The following is a 6,000-nucleotide window of genomic DNA, read 5'->3' on the forward strand; positions in this document are numbered from 1 at the left end:
GTTTAGCTATTTCCCTTCTTTTAGATAGAGAGTCCCAACCCGTTTCGAAATACAATGATTCCCTTGAGGCCAAAATTGGAAGTCCCGTGACAATTCTTGCAGCGTGTAACTGTACTTTTTCTAACTTTTCAATTTCTGCGGAAGAACAACCATCCCATACAACAGAAACATATTCTAATATTTGCCTTACAAAAGTTATATATAATTTTGATAGTTTGTCTCTGCCTAAAGTAAATTTAAGTTTCTTAAGTAGTCCTAATTTTTTACAAGCGATGTTCACTATATCATTGATGTACACAGACCACTTCAAATCATCAGAGAGCGTTAGGCCTAGATGTTTATGACAAGAAACAATATCTAACTGACAATCTTGAAAAAAAAAAACAGTTCTGAGGTTACATTACGTTTTAATTTGCTAAAAAATATAACTTTGGTTTTATTAGGATTTTTAAGTAACCAATCATTGGACCATTTTCCTAATATTCTAAGGTCATGATTTAACACATTTTCTACATTTCTTAAGTTTTTATCTGCATACTGGATTGAATTATCATCTGCGTATAATCTACAAAAGGACAACATATTTTGTGCAACATCATTGACATGAATTAAAAACAAAAGGGGCACAAGTACAGATCCTTGTGGCACTCCAGCATTAACACTTAAGCTGGATGATAATACATCTTTATACATCACTTTTTTAGATCTGTTACACAAATAGCTGCTAAACCATTGAAAAGGATCGCCACAAATACCGTAAGTTTGTAATTTAAAAAGAAGCCCTTCATGCCAAACTCTGTCAAAGGCTTTTGATAGATCACAAAAAACAATGCAACATGATTTACCCTCATCAATATTCTTAACAATACTATGATATGTCTCAATTAACTGGTACACTGTTGAGTGACCGGGTAAAAAACCGGACTGGTATTTATAAAATAATTTGTTACTATGGAAATAATCATAAACATGTTTGAAAACAATTCTCTCCATCATTTTACTTAATACACAGCTTAGTAAAGAAGTCTATAATTACATGAGAGTGATGGGTCCTCTTTTTTAAAAAGAGGTAGAACATGGGCCATTTACCAACAATTAGGAAATGATCGTTCTAAAAGAGACTTATTAAAAGGCTTGCATATTGTAAACATAGTTGATTTTAACATTTTGTGACTAATACTATCAGGTCCAATAGCTTTGTTGACTGGCAAAACAGATATAATATCAGTCACTTCAAACTCTTCAATAAAAATGTTGTCTAAAGTTTCATCACATTGTAAGTACAATTCTGGTAACAACTTTACCGGTAGTCAGAATATTCGATATAGATGAAAAGTATTATCAACATCAGAAAACGCTCTTTTAACATTATTTTTATCATCTGTGTACTGTAAAGGTGGAATTTCACTGGTTGTTTTTGTTTGGAAAACGTCTTTAAGAAGTTTCCAGTATAATTTGTTATTGCTTTTACTGGAGTCATCAATAAAAGTTTCAATGTTGTCGTAGTAGTTAGAAAATGCTTGCTTTTTCATGTTGTTGACTTGATAACTTTTTTATACTTTGACCAATCACAGATTTTGTTAGTTTTCATTACAATGTTACGTAGACGATCTCTAAGTATTATTTGTGACACGATGGCGGTGTTTTTCTTTGAAGTTTACCATTTTGTATTAACAACACAGTGCAAGGCTACTGGGGCGAGCTATTTGCTGTACTGTATTACCTGATAAGCCGTGCGGTATTTGCCAATAAACCGTTCTGTATTAGCCAACTGTACTGTATCTTAAATACAGAACGATCTAAATATAAATCAATGCAACAATAAATGCAACATATTTAATTCTAATGTCAATTTTAACAAAATCAATATGCAAATGATATTCAAAACTACAAAAATATACAAAGCAAGAGAAAGAGTATGGGTCCTTATCAATAAAAAATTCCCAAGAAAATTATGACTTTTTTACATTCGGGACACAGCACTTAATTGATTCCACTGACAGTTACTAGTATTTAGATCCTAACGAAAATGAAGATACGCCATTTTTCAAACACATTCAAGGCCCATTTTGTATTATATTATGAGTTTCGGTTTTCCTGACCTTCAATAAGATTTCTTCATTGCGTGGACCCTGAGGTCCACGCAGAAAATATATAAGCGAGGTTAAACCGGATGCTATGGGGAAAATTCAGCCTGCGCATGAGGTAGCCTGGTTCCTGTGCGTATTGGGTAGCTCAGGGAACCAGGCTAGTACAAGTTTATCTGAATCGGGATCGGGATTCCATACCATATGCACACATAAAGTTCAAAGGCGCTGTAATTGTAATTGTGAAGTAGTCGGTAAACAGTAGTCAATACAGAAACAAAGTATTCCTTTTAAAGAAATAACCGGCATGTGATATGAACTGTCAGTATTATGAAATAAGTTAATGTTATTAAAACTACAACATGCATCAAATGGCATAATTTGCAATGTTTTGTTGTTTTCCGTATACACATGTAACTTAACTTTACTTTTATAGTAGGCGAGGCTAGAGTACTTCCCGATTAAAAATTTTTAAGCATTTAAGTGTGATTGAATAATTATGTCACTGTATAAAAGTTTAAATCTCAAAAAAAATGCATCAAAATATGAAATTAATCTAAACAAAGCTGTCACTGCATAGTTAACAAAGTAGTGCGAATCGTAATGTGTGCACAAATAGTAGAATTCGTCGAATGCCTGATACTATACATGCAGACTTCATTAATAGATAGATCATAATTATTTTAGAAGTATGAACCCTTTAAATTCTGAGATAAAAAGTCAGGGCTATACATATGTACGTAATCCAACGTACAAATTTAGTGGTTAAAAGCAGAGGGCTAGAGTCGGTGGAATCTCTGATAATCTTAAGGCTTTCACGTTTCGTTGGAAACACATGCAAATGGTCCACGTATTGTACTCCTTTTTTAAAGGACAACAACTTGTTCCTTATCATTTACGGCTGGTCCAAATCTAGAGGCAGTGTTTTCTTTCACTTTGCTCTGATGAACGTCACAGTCCATAAATAGTCAAAATATTCCAGCAATCAAAGTCGATCAAACAGCTTTCTGCAGCGCCCGCATTCGAATCTGCGCAAAAACGAAGAATTTGAAGCCCTTCAAATACGTGATGCATGATGCTCTGTATCTATATTTTCGCATATCTGCGATAAGGTAATATCGTCTACCTCGTCCATTAGGAAATCAAAAGAGCTCATCTCCAACTTACCCTTGCTGTGGTCATATCTAAACTGAATGCTGATACAGTCTCACGCGATCTGCGGAAATTGTGTAATAATCATCTAACTCCAATACACTTATTGACCCGGGAATACACAGGTGTTTTCGATATAGGAAGAAGTGAAATTTACATGACACTGCTATTCAGTTAGAAGTCTCATATGCTCAATCGTGTCACAAATCATTTAGAGAACTCGACAGTTTCTCTATGTTTGATACAAATTTGGGAGTGGACTCGTGCTACGCACTCGTCCACCCCCAAATTTGTATCAAACATAGAGAACCTTCAAAGAAAAACACCGCCATCGTGTCACAATCCTAATTGTAGAATCGAACCATGGCTTATCCCTAGGTCGAACAGTAATAGTTTTTTCTGGAATGCATTCATGTACGCATTTAAGGAAATAAATGGTAAAACTTTCAGCATCAACAGAGACGTTACTGGCTTCAGATATAAGAGTTGACTAGTTACTATCCATAATCAAAAGATATAACCTATCAAAGTCAGCACTTTTATAATCCCAAAGTTTACGTTTGTACGCCCGACATCATACATGTACGAGTATTATAAACACAAGTTTAGGTGACACGGAACAATTTTTTTTATACAAATCGTTGTAGCCAGGGGATGTGCATCTTCGCTAGCCAAGGGTTTTCGGTCCACTTTGCTCCCCATAAACCCTTGGCGGATTTCATTGCGAAAACTCGGTGATGTGGTGGCGCTATCTAGCGAGCAACTTGAGTTGCGCCCCTTGCATATTTACATTTTAATCGAATTAAACAACGGGTTATATACACACTACGGCATTAATACAACTTGAAAACATGTTGACTATCGAATATCGGAACATAATTAACGATGCTATTAAATACGAATTAAGTTATAAACTAGGGAAAGCATGGAATGTTTTATTCATAGTGTTTTGTAAGGACCTGTACCAGGAGTGAAAAAGTCGCGATTTATATCAAAGCTTTCATGTCATAAAACCAGGTATCGTTGTCGTAAATATTGTGAACCAAAGAAATTAAATAAAATAAATCTCATTGAAGCTTTAAAAGCAATATCCATAAGCAGGAACGTATATACTAACGGGATGGGCAGCTTCTACATTCGCCATGTTTACTTCCCATGCTATCACGCGAGCCTTGACAAGTTTGTAGAACTATGTTCAATCCCAGTAAAATATATAGGTTTTTTAAGCGATCTGGTTAGACCATCGTTGGCGAGGCACTGTACTCATTCATTTTCATTCATTTTATTTATTCTCATATTGTATAAAACAACATAGAGAAAATATACAATACATACAATATTAAACAAAAAGCAAGAGTGTATACTGTACACATCAACCTGGAGAGTTGACTCTCTTATTAATGATATTGATGAATTTACATAAGTTATTAATAACAGCTAATTTTTTACATGAAAATAATTCAAAAAATTTGAAAGCATTTGGTCGTCTAAAATACATTGATGGTAAATAAGCTTTTCTATATTCTTTCAATTCTGGACATATCATGATATAGTGATATTCGTCGCCAATGTTATTTTTACATAAATTACAAAATCGTTGATTTCTAGGTACATTGTTCCATCTGCCTGTCTCAATTGGCAGTTTATGGTTGCTTGTTCTAAATCTAACTAATGTAGTAATGTTATTCATATAAGCACCAGAGTTTATGTAATTTCTAGGTACAAAAGTGTTATTGGTAAACAAGTTATAGATCAATCCTTTACTAGATGCGTTACAATCAGAGACCCATTTTTGTTGAAATTGGTCAATCAAAGTTTGCTTAGCAACATTTAAAATCCGTTTTTCATTTTCTACATTATGCGTCAACCAGACATAGCTTAGACCACATTCATGTAAAATATTCTGTATACATTCAACCCATTTGAAATTATAATTGTTGGTTTGTGTTAGGCTATGTAAAAAACTATACAATATATATGACAATTTTGATTCTTTACCTTTCAACAATCTTATCCAAAAATTCAACATTCTAATTTTTGCTTTCACACACAATGGATATCTAGCAAGTTCACCGTAGATCATAAAATTTGGTGTGGACGTCTTAAGACTAAGTATAAGTTTACAAAATTTAAGATGCAATTTTTCAATGATACATAAATTTTCAAAAACCCCACAATTCAGAACCATACAGTAAAATTGGAACAACCATTTTGTCGAACATATCAAGTTGACAATCAATCGATAGATTTAATTCTCTTGACTTTTTAATTATTGCGTACATAGCTCTGGTAGCTCTAGTCACTACATATTTCCTAGTACTGTAGAAAGAGCCTGTTCTTGAAAAGATAACTCCTAAATATTTAAATTCCTTGACGATTTCTATTTCCTTACCATTGTATAAAAATGATACATTTGAGGTTTGTCTACCTTTGCCAAAAATAATAATTTTAGTTTTCTCAACATTCACTTGTAATTTCCATTTTTCACAGTACATTTGAAAACAATGAAGCTGATATTGTAGATCATCTTCGGTTTCGGACATCAGCACAGTGTCGTCTGCATACAACATAATCATAATTCTTAGATAACAATTTAAATTTTGTTCAATTTCTTTAGACAGGCTTTTTAGTCCTATGACATTTTCATGTGATAAAAAATCTTCAAGATCATTAAGATATAATGCAAAAAGAAACGGAGATAAGTTTTCTCCCTGACGGACACCATTTTGACAAGGGAAATATTCGGAAAAATCATTATTAT

Source organism: Crassostrea angulata, chromosome 6 (genome assembly GCF_025612915.1).
Source record: "Crassostrea angulata isolate pt1a10 chromosome 6, ASM2561291v2, whole genome shotgun sequence".
NCBI lineage: Eukaryota > Metazoa > Mollusca > Bivalvia > Ostreida > Ostreidae > Magallana > Magallana angulata.